The 13,368-nt window shown below is 45.1% G+C and overlaps 1 protein-coding gene across 3 annotated transcripts in view; it reads left to right on the top strand.

The window, feature by feature from the left end:
• Positions 1 to 13,368, top strand: part of LARGE1 (LARGE xylosyl- and glucuronyltransferase 1) — a 645,964-nt gene that overhangs the window by 19,134 nt on the left and 613,462 nt on the right. The gene's annotated exons all lie outside the window — the stretch shown is intronic.

Below are 13,368 nucleotides of genomic sequence, written 5' to 3'. Positions count from 1 at the left end.
CAATGTGTTTTGCCATTTTTTTTTTAAACCGTTATGTGATTGTATTTATTTTTTAAAAAAATTCAGAATGGTGGAATTCCATCTATTTTAGTTTGCCAGGGTGGCCGTAACAAAGTACCATAGACTGTGGGGCTTAAACAATATTAATGTATTTTCTCACTGTCCTAGAGGCTTGAAGTCTGAGGTCAGGGTGTTGGCAAAAGCTTCGCCCCTTGGCTTATATGTGGCTGTCTTTTCCTGCTGTTTTCATATGGTCTTCCCTCTGCATGTATCTGTGCTCTAATCTCTTCCTGTTATTAGGACATCAGTCATAGGCCCACCCTAATGACCTCATTTTAACTTAATTACCTTTGTATTTTTTGAGATGAAGTTTTGCTCTTGTTGCCCAGGCTGGAGTGCAGTGGCTCGATCTTGGCTCAGTGCAACCTTCGCCTCCCGGGTTCAAGCCGTTCTCCTCCCTCAGCCTCCAGAGTAGCTGGGATTACAGTAAGGCACCCGCCACTGTGCCCAGCTAATTTTTGTAGTTTTACTAGAGACAAAGTTTCACCACGTTAGCCAGGCTGGTCTTGAACTTCTGACCTTAGGTGATCCACCAACCTTGGCCTTCCAAAGTGCTGGGATTACAGACATAAGCCACTGCGCCCAGCCTTAATCACCTTTTTAAAGACCCTGTGTCTAAATATGGTCCCATTTTGAGGTTCTGGGGGTTAGAACTTCAACATACGAAGTTGGGGGAGGGGATGGAATTCAGCCTATAACATCATCTGTTGTTTTAACGCTGTGAATGAGTTGTATTTTGAAAAACAATGTACATATCTTGTTTGAAACACAAATTAGTAACAGATTCACCTAGGCGGTGCAGACTGTTTCAGGGATGGTTCAGTTTGATGTAGAGTTTATTATTTGGGTAGTGCTTTCTCTTTAATAAGAGCAGAGAGAAGACAAAATGTACAGATGAGAACTGGTTATGGGTTCTTGAAAAAGGCTTGGGGTTGGATAGTGAGAACCCAGACCTTCACCTCCCTAGGCTCAGTGCTGCCACGTGGGAATTGTAGCATTGTCTTTGCAGATGACGGCTTCTCTGAGATACTCTGAGGGTGGACTTGGGTTGTAAAATGAGTTTTATGACTTTCTGGGGAATGGGATGGGTGGCTGCCCTGAGGCACAACTCTGTCTTTGAGACCAACAGCTCATGTTCTTCTTTCCACTGGAGCAGTGGATTGGCCAAGAGCTCTGCTGGGCATGCCAGCACTCCTGTGTGTGAGAGAGTCTTGTCATCTTGTTTTCTTGTGTGTCTTAGGGACCAAAGTTGTCCAGTGTGGGGTTTTATGAGTCCATTTGGCCCAAGTGGTAAAAGTTCCACTGTTGTGTTGGAATGATTTCTGTTCATTCTCAGAGCTAATCTTTAAGGTTCTGCCTGTTCATTGTTCCACTTTGTCAAGAAGTTGTCATTGTTCTCGCTCTTGCACTAATTACTGTTTTAATGTGGCTTGTATGTTCATTGTCTGGTCTGTCTCTGTGTAGAATGAAACATCACAGCCGAAAAGATGTGGGGAGTAGGTAGCAGCTTTCAAATTGTAGTCTTTTCACATCAGAACCCAGAAATCCCCTTCCCAAATTTTGCTTGCCTGCAAACCAGAAATTTCAGTGCAATTTTAGAAAGCCATTTGCTATACGATGTGGTTAAAGTATGCATATGTTCGGGTTGAGGGCCTGAATCAGTCATCCATGTATCATCACCCCTTTATCTGCCAATGTAGATTGTGTTAACTGATTGGAAGATTGTCTTTTCAACATTTTAATTTAACTTTTTATAGAGATGGTGTCTCACTCTGTTGCCCAGGCTGGAGTGCAGTAGTGTGATCCTAGCTCGCTGCAGCCTTGAGCTCCTGGGCTTCAGCGATTCTCCCACCTCAGCCTCTCCAGTAGCTAGGACTTGCAGGCATGTGCCACCTCACCCGGCTAATTGGGGGATTGTCTTTATGGAAAACATTTCACAGTCTCTCAGAGAGTAGGACATAGGATCAAGAAGTTTTGGCAGAACATGGTGTATTGTTATTTCCATGCTAATATTTTCTGGCTCCCCTTGGGTAAGGCGCTTACTTTCTTTGCATTCATTTCCTATGGCAACCGTAACAATGTACCACATGCTGAATGACTGAAAACGACAGACATTAATTGTCTCACAGTTCTGGAGGCCAGAAGTCCAAAGCCAAGGTGTCTGGAGGAGTCATCAGCAGGACCACACCCCCTCTCCAGTGGCTCTCGGTGAGAACCCTTCCTTGCCTTTTCTAGCTTCTGGTGATGGCTGGCAATCCCTGGTGATCCTTGGCTGGTAGACACATCCCTCCAGTCACGTGGCTATTTTCTCCTTGTGTGTCTTCACGTTGTTTTCCCTCTGTACATGTCTCTGTGTGCAAACAACCCCCCCCCACTTTTTTCTGAGACGGAGTTTTGCTCGTGTCACCCAGGCTGGAGTACAATGGCACAACCTCAGCTCACTGCAACCTCCGCCTCCTGGATTCAAGCGATTCTCCTGTGTCAGCCTCCTGAGTAGCTGGGATTACAGGCATGCGCCACCATGCCTGGCTAATTCTTGTATTTTTAAGTAGAGACGGGGTTTTGCCATGTTGGGCAGGCTGGTCGTGAACTCCTCACCTCAGATGATCTGCCTGCCTCAGCCTCCCAAAGTGCTGGGATTACAGGCGTGAGCCACCACACCCGACCAACTTCCCTTTTTATAAGGACAGCAGTCATATTGGATTAAGGCCCACCTAATGATCTCATTTTAACTTGATGATCTCTATAAGGGCCCTATTTCCAATGAAGGTCACATTTTAGGTACCAGGGGTTAGGACCTCCTCATGTCTTTTGGGGGATTATTTCAACCCTTAATACCCTCTGAGCTTCATTTTGTTTCTCCTCTGTAAAACGTGGTCTGTCATCTGTTCTCACCTTTCATGGAAGGATCAAACCCAAGTTCATGAGAAAGCAATCTAGAAATCATACCCCTGGGTGATGGCCGGATGCCCATTGGACGTTAGAGGCTCTTCATTCCAAGCACGTGACATCTAGTGAGTGTTTGGGTCTGACACATGACGTGGTCTGTGAGAATTTTCAGTTGTAAGTGGTTGGGAAGTAAGAATGTTGGACCTGAGCTGTGTGTTCGGTGGAAGCGTAGAGTGAGCTGAGGCTGGGCTTGCAAGGAGAGCACCCCCAGGAGCTGAGCTGCATCTTCCTAGATGTTAGGACTGCTGAGTTCCTCTTCGTCCTGACTTGTTGGCCAGTGACTGTTGCCCTGTGGTACAATTTGAGTGTAAATCCTGAGATAGCTGTTCCAACTCTTGAATCTTTCATGGAGAGCGTGGGAATGTATTCTGGTTTTATTGGTTTGTTTTCATGAGCTGTATTTTGCTATTCAAAAGAGGTTCACTTGGGGCAGAGGCTAAGAATGTTTTCAGACTGCGTTTCTCTTTTGTTTCTTCCTAATAACTTGCAATGGTTAGGGAAAAAAGCTACAAAACAAATACGCCAAAAACAACCCTCAGAACCCACACACTGACATTTAAAGGATTTGTGCTTTTTGCTTGCATTTACTTATAGCATCGTACAGATTGCTGTCTGAATATATACATCTGGATGTATTCTTTGAAAGGCCCAAAGCACTGTAGAAGTCTCACTTCTTCGTTAAATAGATTTTCATGTTATTCCCATCAGTTGCATCAGAGTTTCTGAGGGCTGCTGGTCATCGATGTCGCTTTGCTCAGATTCATTCCTTCATTTGCTGATTCAGTGAACACACAGTTGCTGACCCTCTGTTATATGCCAAGCACTGTGCTGGGCACAGTGAGGGGGCGGGTGAGGAGGAGAACAAGACAAAGTCCCAGTCCCTGCTTGCATGGAACTGTCATTCTGTGCGGCTTAGTTCATTGTGAGATTAGGTCGACCCCTGGCTGTCATGCTTCCAGGCAAAGCTATCCCTTTTGTCACTTGCCACCTGCAGCTCTGGGCTAAAAACTACCATATGTATAACTCCTCTTGGTAGTTACTGGTTTGTTACATCAAATTTTGCAAAGCCTGATGCATCGTTTGGTTAGAAGGAATTGTCTTTATTCCACTCCCAAGAGTCCGCTCAACAGGCTTTGATGATCCATTAAACCCAGTTCCATTTTTGACACGGGAGAGCCTGTAACTTTTTTGCCTGTTTTGATTTTGAGTCGTTTATAGGATATTTTGAGAGTTAGGCAGCATCAGGTGGGTTTGATGTCAGTGCCTCTCAGGTGGGCGATGAAGTTCTGGGATCAATTTTGTTATATGGCCGCCTTGTACAGTGTCACACTGGAAGCTTACATTTCATGGTGAGATTGAGATGTGGTGATTGAAATGGGAATTCCTGAAAGGACTACTGATGTCTCCATACTGCAGGGAGGAGTCCACAGCCATCTTGCTGAAGAGCAGAGGGGGTTTGTGGTCCTGTTCACTTCTGACAGGGAGCAGCATGAATAGCACATCCTGTCTTTACATGCCTGCCCTTACATTCACTTCCTGATGGATACAGTTGTGTGAGGACTTGTTTATAATGAATGGTCCTGGAAAACAACATCTCAGGGAATGAGGAGGCAGGAGGGAACATTTCTGCAAGGATAGGAGAAGGAACTAGTAGAAGATGTCTTGGAGAATTGCATAATGGATTGTTTTTATCTTAAGAAGAATCTTTTTTTTGAAATGGAGTTTTGCTCTTGTTGCCTAGGCTGGAGTGCAGTGGCACAATCTTGGCTCACCGCAACCTCCACCTCCCAAGTTCAAGCGATTCTCCTGCCTCAGTCTTCCGAGTAGCTGGGATTACAGGCGTGCGCCACCACACCTGGCTGATTTTATATTTTTAGTAGAGACGGGGTTTCCCCGTGTTGGCCAGGGTGGTCTTGAACTCCTGACCTCAGGTGATCCGCCTGCCTCGGCCTCCCAAAGTACTGGGATTACAGACGTGAGCCACCACACTTAGCCAGTCTTAAGAAGAATCTTGTAATGATCTTGTGGAAGGAAAGGAGTGTTACCTGGTGTAAAGTGCTTCACACTACCTCTGCATCTCAGAGAAATGCAGAACTTTTGGGCTCTCAAGAGGGATGTGGACGAATGGGATGCCTTATTTTGTGGATGGGGGCACTTGGGCCCAGATGAAGGGAATCGTGTACGGTCACACCAACTTAATGATAAAATCCAGGCCACCTGACCTGCGACCTTTTATTTTCTCCCTCAAGCCCAGGCTGTCTTCCTCATCATTCACTAGCTCTTTTAAGCCTGACTCAAGCTTTCCTGGGGCGTGTGGGCCCCCAAAGAAACTGCATAGTCCTCTTGGTAATTGTTGGGTACCTTTCAGGTGGCTACAGCTGCGACCACGTGTATGCTGAAAGGAGTGACAGGACTGGGTCTCTTGTTTTTTAAATAGGATCTCATTGCTACAGTTATTGAATGTATCTTTTAAAGATGAATATAAAACAGCTACCCTCCCAAGCAAATCATAAAACAAATTATGCCCTTGCCACCCAGAACTACAGAGAAACAGCAGGCTCTTCGTGGCACAGAGAGTAATGGCTGCAATATTAAAACAATGATGGGAAAACCAGGATCCAATAGCTGAAAGCAGGGAGGAAAACAGCCTCGTAATCCCCCAGGGATAATGGGTCTCACCGACAGGTCCCTGTGATTTATTGTGCTTAATGTACTTATTTTTATTTGTCCCCTTCAACACGGAGCTTTGTCACTGAAGAGATTTGATAATGGCCTGTTTGCAGTCACTTAGACTCCCGTAATAAAGCGCCACATTTTGGCTGTCTGTAGATTCCGCTGACTTCATTGGCATTCCCCCTCCGATTTCACCTTCACTGGCTGAGCTGGAATAGATCTAGATAAGGGCTGCCTCCCTTGAGTATTCCTGTCATGCTGCCCTGTCCTGACTTCTGCCTGATAGCCAGACTTAACTCGGTGGCTCTCCAGGCCCAGCCTGCCTCCTGCTCTCATTTTGTGCTACTTTGGGACCGCAGACCCCTTATTCTGCCTGAAATAATAATAGATCCCTGGGACTTTATCTTCCTAGACCACCAATGAGAGTTTACTGCTTGCGGCTTTTTGGGTGAGCAAAAATAAAAGCGGAGGAGTGGGTATGTGGGGTTTTGCAAAAGAATGGGCTTGATTTAAAGGCTGTAGTGCCTTCTGAATGTGGTAGCCAGCTGCTTTGCAAAGAAGGGTGTGTGGGATTCAACAGTTGTGAGTGAGTCAACCTGAGGCTTTCATTTCAGCTCCTTCCTGGGCTTTGAGGGAAGGGAGGTAGAAGCTCTCCAGGGAGCTCCACAAAGGAGGCGTGACTTGCCCTCCTTCCTGCAAAACTGTCTCTGATTTGCTAACGTTGGGGTGAAGAAATCCAGGAAGTGAGAGACAGGGGCGATAACCGGAAAAGCAGCTTCAACTCTTTTCCAGGGCAGCACGTGTGTTTCCTCTCTTTGAGGACCTCTCTCTGATATCCCGCCATCAGGTCTGGTCGGCGGGGAAGGTGCTGTGCTGGGTTGCATCTGACACTTGGCCCCTCTAGCACAGCTGGGAGAGAGCATTGCTTTCATTCTGAATACTGAGAGAGAACAAGTGGGTATCTAATTACAGAAAACTCAAACAGTGTAACTGAAAAAGACTCCTTTAAAATGCAGGAGCAGCAGCGAAAGTCAAGCCCACCGGGGGTGGGAGCTGGGAGCTGAAGGAGTCAGCTTCGCTAGGCCTCAGTAGATGGAGTGCTGCGGACACTGTGAAGTTTGCACGTTCTAGCAAGATGACGGCATCATTGAGGGAGAGATGGTGCTAACAATTAGGACGTTGCTCTCAGTCACCCGGGCACCCTTTACTTTCCTATGCCTCTATCAAAAGTTTTAACAGGCTCCCAAGCCACTGGACCCCAGTACACGGTACACTTTGGCCTCAGATGTGCCCCTGGTACCGTAAGATCCAGCAGTTCTGCTGCTGAGTATATGCCCAAAAGAGTTGAAGGCACAGTTCTAAAGAGATATTTGCATACCCATGTTCATAGCAGTGTCACTCACAATAGCCAAAATGTGGAAACCACCCAAGTGTTCATCAATGGAAAGGCTAAACACTATGTGGTATAGACATACAATGGAATATTATTCAGCCTTAAAAAGGAAGGAAATCCTGTCACATGCGACAATATGGATGAGCTTTGAGGACATGATGCTGAGTTAAATGAATCAGTCATTAAAAAGATAAATATGTATCATTCCACTTATGTAAAGTCCCTACAGTAGTCAAATTTGTAGAAACAGAAAGTAAAATGGTGATTTCCAGGGACTAGGGGAGGGAGAGAATTGGGAGTGACCTTTTAAGGCAGACAGAGTTTCAGTTTGGGAAGATGAAACAGTTCTGGAGGTGGGTGTTGGTAATGGTTACACAAAAATATGAATGTGATTCTACCGAACTGTTCCCTTAAAAATGGGTAAAATTATTAGTTTTATGTGAAATGTATTTTACTACAGTGAAATAAGGTGTCTTTGGCAGGCAGACTCTAAGTTGGCCTTCATGATCCTCACCTCCTGATGTGCTCTTGTGTAGTCCCTTTCCCTTGGGTGTGCAAGGGACTTGTGACTTGCTTCTAACAAGACCGTAGCAGAGGCGAAGGATGTCACTTCTGTGATTACGTTTCCTTATATAAGACCCCATCTTTGTAGCAGACTTGCCCTGAAGGATTTCCTTCTTGGCTTGATGAAGTTGGCATGTTGGGGGAGCCCACGTGGCAAGGAGCTGTGGGTGGCTTTGAGGAGCAGAGGGTGACCCCTGCCGACAGCCAGCAAGAAGGCAAGGACCTCAGGTACAAGAAGATGAATTCTGCCAGCACAGGAGGGAGGTTGCCGGTGGATTCGGCCCCAGAGACCCCTGGGGACACGTTGGCTGTAGCCTTATAAGATTCTTGAACCACAGACACAGCTAAGCCATGCTCAGGCTCACACTGAGCTATAGGAACTGTGAAATAATGAATGTGTGCTGTTTTGAGCCATTAACTTTGTGACAGTTTGTTACACAGCAATAGATAACTAATATGTAGCCTCCCAGGAGACCTGCCTGAGTCCATTCCATCCTAGTTTTCCGCTCTGGTCACCTCAGGTCTCCCATCTCCTTCTCTTGTCCTCTGTGAGTGGGCAGATGGCCTGCTTTTCTGTTTTCTGTTTATGCTCAAATGCATTCATAGTTAGAGCCAATTCGTCCTCCCTGTGCCTTCCTGCTCTCTCTGGTTTCCGGTTTGTGTGTCCCATCCAGAGACTGAGGTTGCCAATTCTGCCCACCTCTGTACGGGTGTGCTCTCTTTCCCATCCCCCACAGCATCGCCACTTGCCTCTCCAGTATAAGGTTCATGACACAAAATACAGGTGATTGGTGATCAGATTTTGTAGGGTGACTCTAATTTCAAATATTCTGCCCCATTTGTGATCCCCATAAACCATTAAACAGTCCCAGATACTCCACTTTGGTATATAAGCTCTTCCTGGACTGGCTCCCATATAACAAATTGAGAAGCACCCCTGCCATTTTTTGAGCACCTCCTGAATATCAGATGTTTGATTCATGATTCTCATTGTGTTATCCCAACAGCCTGATGAAGTGGCTGTCATGGTGTTTGACTTACAGAGGAGCACACTAAGACCAAATGAGGTTCATTTCCTTGTACGAGGTCACACACATGGGACTTGCTTCTAGTTCTCTAGGGAGCTCTCTAGGTCACACATGTGTGGCCTCGTGCCAGCTATGGGTCCAGACTAGGATGAGAACTCCAAAGCCCAGTCCTAACTTGCCTGGGGCCACTGCCTCGGAAGAGCACAGTAGTGTTTCTGCCAGGTCCCATGTCCCAGTTTTGTTTGAAAAATAGAGTTGCTGTACACGGAGGCTACTAAGAGTTTTCTGATAATTCATTCTGATGGACAGCAGTGGGACAGTGTTGGGTAGGGGACACAACTAAAGCCTCAAATTGAAATAAGGAGAGGAGACAAGGGGGTCAGGAATAAGGTTGCAGCTGGGGTAGCCACCCTAGTGAGTGGAGTAGGGGTCCACAGTGGATCTCACCTAGGATATGTACTAGAATTCTCTGGAAAGCTTTAACTGGTGCTGATGTCTCGGATCCACCCCTAGAAATAGTGATTTTAATGGTTTGTGATGCATCTTGGAGACCAGGATCAAAAACTCCCCAGGTGATCTACATAGGCGGCCAAGATTTAGAACACATAGGCCTCCATATGGTACAGGCTGAAGAGGAAGTAGAGAAGACACAGCCTTAGGATAAGGGTGGGGCTCGGACCAACAGCGCAACCTCCCTCCCCATCTAGAGGGTGACCCTGAGTGCTCACAGGGTCATCCTCTAGATGGGGAGGGGAGTTGACCCTTAGAGCATCCAGGTCTGCAGGGCCGGGAGCCCAGTTTGGGGACCCAGTGAGGCCTGCTCATGCTTTTCCTGTGGAATTGATAGATTTCCCACATCTTCAGTGCCTTCAGTGCACTTCCTATTCAACATGTAGTGAAAGAGGTGGAGGTGCCCTGTGAGACTTGTGACATTCAGCTGGCCTTAATAATATGCACGCGTGGACTGCCTTTTGTCATTGCTTAGAGTTCATGGTTAAACGCGGGGTTTGTGGTGTTCCCATGTGACTTGAATACCACTCGATGAGAGGGATTAGATTGCAAACACCTTGTGGGTGGGGACACAATATTTGTGTCTGCTAGAATGAGTGATGTGATGGTTTACCTGTACCACTTAAATTAACGATTGATTTCGACAGCTTTAGAAAGTTGAAGCACAGAAGCCTTAATGTCACTTACGGAGGTGAAAAACTTGGTGATTTTCATTGTATTTAAATTTGTGGCTCTCTGATAACTCCACCCTTGCCTTCTTTACCCTGCTCTGTTTTTTTCCTGTAGCATCACCATTTGTTAATATGCTGTGCGTTTATCTGAATGTGAGCTGATGAGGGCAGGGTTTCTGTCTTTTTGTGTCTCAGGCATAGAGGACTCTCAATGAGTATTTGTTGAGTGAATGGAGTGAATGGTGGCCTCTACTAGTGTTAGTGGATCCAGAAAGGACATAGAATAGTTTAAGATTTATTCCTTGGTTGAGTTCCAGGAGGAACTGCAGGATTTACTGGGGTGGTGGGAAGGGGAAGGGGGACAGTGCTGTGGATACATTTTGTTTTACCTACCCTTTTGGAGCTGGTGTTTTCTTTCTCAAAATGTATTTTCTTTAGCAGTTACTTTGTAATGGAAGATGACACTTCTGCCAGTTTTAGTCTTTTATGTCTTCTAAACCGAGTCCTTTCCTCCTGCTGTGGCTTCAATAATGCATCGTTTCATAAATTCACAGAATTTAATGTGCTTCTGCTGAACCCGTAGTCTCAGCTAGATAGTTAAATGTAAATTAACCACCGTAGGTTGGATTCAAAGTCACCTATTCACCTTCTCCCTTTATATCCCCTTCCCTCACTCCACATATGCCAAGCAGTGTTGCATTTTTCTTTTTTGAGAAATAGGGCATGATGTGTGCCTGCACATGGGCTCTTGTATGTGAAAGGGAATACTTATTTGTTTCATAATCAGAGATCCATGAAAAAATAACGCTGTGAACATACAAATTTTTGAAATGCTGCCTCTTCCACTAAAGTACAGTGGAGTCTAGGGACCTGCAGCAAACTAATATTTAACGAGGGTGCCACTGTTGTACCACCTTTAGAATTCACAGTGGCTGCTAGTGAAACTGGCATGTGTCTTGACAAGGCTGTGAAATGTAGTCAGTCTTCTTTCATTTGTTCATTTATTCAGAGCCAGATGATCATTTTATATGCATGAAGCACCTGAGTGGTGGATGTGATAGTCTGATTGCATTCATGGCCTCAAATCTTCACACCTTTCTGAATTCCTACCCAGCTCCTTTGACTTTCGACTTTGAGTTTCACCACGTGACTTGCTTTGGCCGGAAGTATGAGGTGGAGGGGATGGTATGCCAGTTTTAAGCCTATGCCTTAAAAGATCTTGAGCATTTCTGCTTTTTTGTGTGTCCCTACCTTTGCCAGAAAGAGTATGCCCTACCAGCTGCTGGTCAGAAGAGGAGTAGGAGAGGGGAGCAGAGACACACAGCCAATTCGTGGGCCGTCAGTGAGATACCAAGCCCAGTCTAGATCAGCCAAGTCCCAGCTGACCTGCAGGTGCATGACTGGAAATAAGTGATCATTACCTCAAGACACGGGTTTTGGGATGATTCATTAGGTAACATTATTATGCAACAAATGACTGATGTGGTGGGTTACTAACATGATTCAGACATGAATCCTGTTTGAAAGAAGCTTTATAGTTTTGTGAGGGTAGTGAGAAGGCCAGGACAAGATTGTGAATTCTCGTACGTGGTAGAGAAGGTACGAAACGTCTTAAGAAAGGACCCGTGGTGGGAGTGGGTTTTGAGAAGGCATTTTTAGATGATGTTGTCGAAGTCGAGAATAGAGAAACTATTAGACTAGGATCCTATCCGACTAGGATTGTGAGTTAAAAATATGTGATATTTCAAAGTCGATTTCATCACAGCCAATGCATTGACGCCAGTTTTCCATTAAATTTCTATTGACTTTGGATAAACCCAAACCAGACTCTTATAACTTAAAGCTAAGTTGCTGTCAGAGAACATTTCCTTTTCAAAATAGCCAACATTTACAGTGCTTATCACAAAGAATTTTACCCTGCATGTATTTGGTCTGTGTACTGTGTGCCAGGGATGTGTTTGCTAAGCATTTTATAGGTATGATCTCATGTAATCCTCCTCATCGTCTTAAGAGTTGCAGGTACTAATGTTGGGTCAGTTTTCCAGGTCAATTAACCAAGCCAGAGAAGGGTAAGTTACTTGCTAAGGTCACACAGTAACATCATATTCTCATTCTTCTTCCTGCACCTGTCTCTCCTACTAGGATGGCATCCTCTCAATACTGTTTTTAAATTTTTATTTATTTATTTTTTTATGGCTAGCCCATAGCATGGTGCCTTGCACATAGTAGTTGCTCAAAAAGATGTTTTTGTTCAACAAAAAGTGAATAAATCTTTTAAAAAGGAATAATGGCTTCATCCATGTCCATATGGAAGTCGTAGCCAGTAAAGAAATGAATTTCTGGACTAATTGCTGTAAAACAAAGGGGCAAGTTTAGTGGTGGAGATATTGGAAATTTTTATAGGCATTTGGTAGAGCACAGAAGAGAGCTTCTTGATTCAGCCCCGAAAGATAATGTTTCTGGAGCTGGTGAACTCTGAAATGAGTCTCAAATGAGGGATCTGAATGAGGCAAGGGGGAAGCAAGGGGGTCTACCTGTTGAGGAGACGAGAGTTTGCAGAACCATATACAGCTTCCCATATGCACAGAACCATATGGAGCCCAGGGTAGCTTCGGGGACAGGTAGGTGCTCAGTTGTAAATGCTTGTTGTTCTGAGCTGTTGCATGCCTTGGCACGAGGGCAGTAAATCTCTAAGCAGCTATGCCCAGTAAAGCCATGAACACTTGAGTCTCTGTAGTCTCATAACCCCTTGTTTCCATCTGCCTAATGCTTGTTGCTTTAGGGAAACTGAGGCAGCCCCCCCCCTCCCCGTCCTCACCCCAAAATTATGACCCACTCTGTCCTAAAGAACCTGAGGAATTGTTGCCTATGAGGGCTGGCTTATCACGAAGGTCATGATCCTTTTGAATAGATCTGGGAATTTTACAGATGTAAAATAAATTGGAAATAGCTTGTTGTTGTTTAAACCTTGACAGCATTATGTGCAGTGATTCTTGGTTGTTGAAACAGTTTTTTGATGATTCTCAACTTGACTCAGACTCCGGCATGTACCTGTGAGATTTTGGTGAAGTTCTGTTGCAACATTTTGAGCCTCGGTTTTTTCATTTCTTGCAGCTTTTTGAGCCTCAGTTTTTTCAATTGTGAAACAGAGATAAAATATGCCTCCTAGAATTGCCGTGTGGTTAATTTGAAAAAAATAAGAAAAAAAGCTCATTTTTTTTTTTTAAGCACCAGCTACTGTGCCAAGCACTCTTTTTAGCCTCTATATGAATGAATTCATTTGACATTTTAAATCCTCACAGAAAACCCTAAGATGGAATAAACAGGAGTGTGAGCCCCGCCTTGCATCTGAGGCATTGTGGAGTTTGGTAACTTGCTTAGGGTTACAGAGCTGAGTAGGGGAGAAACTAGGATTTGAAGACCAGAATTATTATTATTATTATTTTTTTTGAGGCGGAGTCTCGCTCTGTCGCCCAGGCTGGAGTGCAGTGGCCGGATCTCAGCTCACTGCAAGCTCCGC

The sequence above is a fragment of the Trachypithecus francoisi genome, unplaced genomic scaffold (genome assembly GCF_009764315.1).
Source record: "Trachypithecus francoisi isolate TF-2019V2 unplaced genomic scaffold, Tfra_2.0 Lachesis_group14, whole genome shotgun sequence".
NCBI classification, from domain to species: Eukaryota; Metazoa; Chordata; class Mammalia; order Primates; family Cercopithecidae; genus Trachypithecus; species Trachypithecus francoisi.
The sequence above is the reverse complement of the archived record's forward strand: the minus strand, read 5'-3'. Positions and strand labels throughout refer to the sequence as shown.